The sequence below is a fragment of the Eimeria mitis genome, genomic scaffold (assembly GCF_000499745.2).
Source record: "Eimeria mitis Houghton genomic scaffold, Emh_scaff319, whole genome shotgun sequence".
In the NCBI taxonomy this organism is placed as follows: domain Eukaryota; phylum Apicomplexa; class Conoidasida; order Eucoccidiorida; family Eimeriidae; genus Eimeria; species Eimeria mitis.
The window spans coordinates 8484-8767 of NW_013571532.1; the positions used below are offsets into that span (position 1 = coordinate 8484).

Here is a 284-nt window from a genome sequence, read left to right on the forward strand (position 1 = left end):
TATGATAGAACACATTGCTATACAAGTTTATTTATTTATTTATTTATTTATTTATTTATTTATTTAGTTTTTTGTTTGTTTATTTATTTGTTTATTTATTTATTTATTTGTTTGTTTGTTAGTTTATTTATTTATATCTCAATTAATTAATTTGTTTATCTTTTTGTATTTTTTTGTTTTGTTGTTTTTGTGTGTTTTGTTTTAAATAAAATAAAATAAAATACATATATATGTATATAATATATATATATATATATATATATATATATATATATATATATTTA

The 284-nt window shown here is 10.6% G+C and overlaps 1 protein-coding gene across 1 annotated transcript in view; it reads left to right on the forward strand.

The window, feature by feature from the left end:
* EMH_0007700 (uncharacterized protein) overlaps window positions 1-284 on the forward strand; it is a gene marked incomplete at both ends in the record, with an annotated part of 7653 nt that overhangs the window by 5650 nt on the left and 1719 nt on the right. The window lies entirely within an intron of this gene.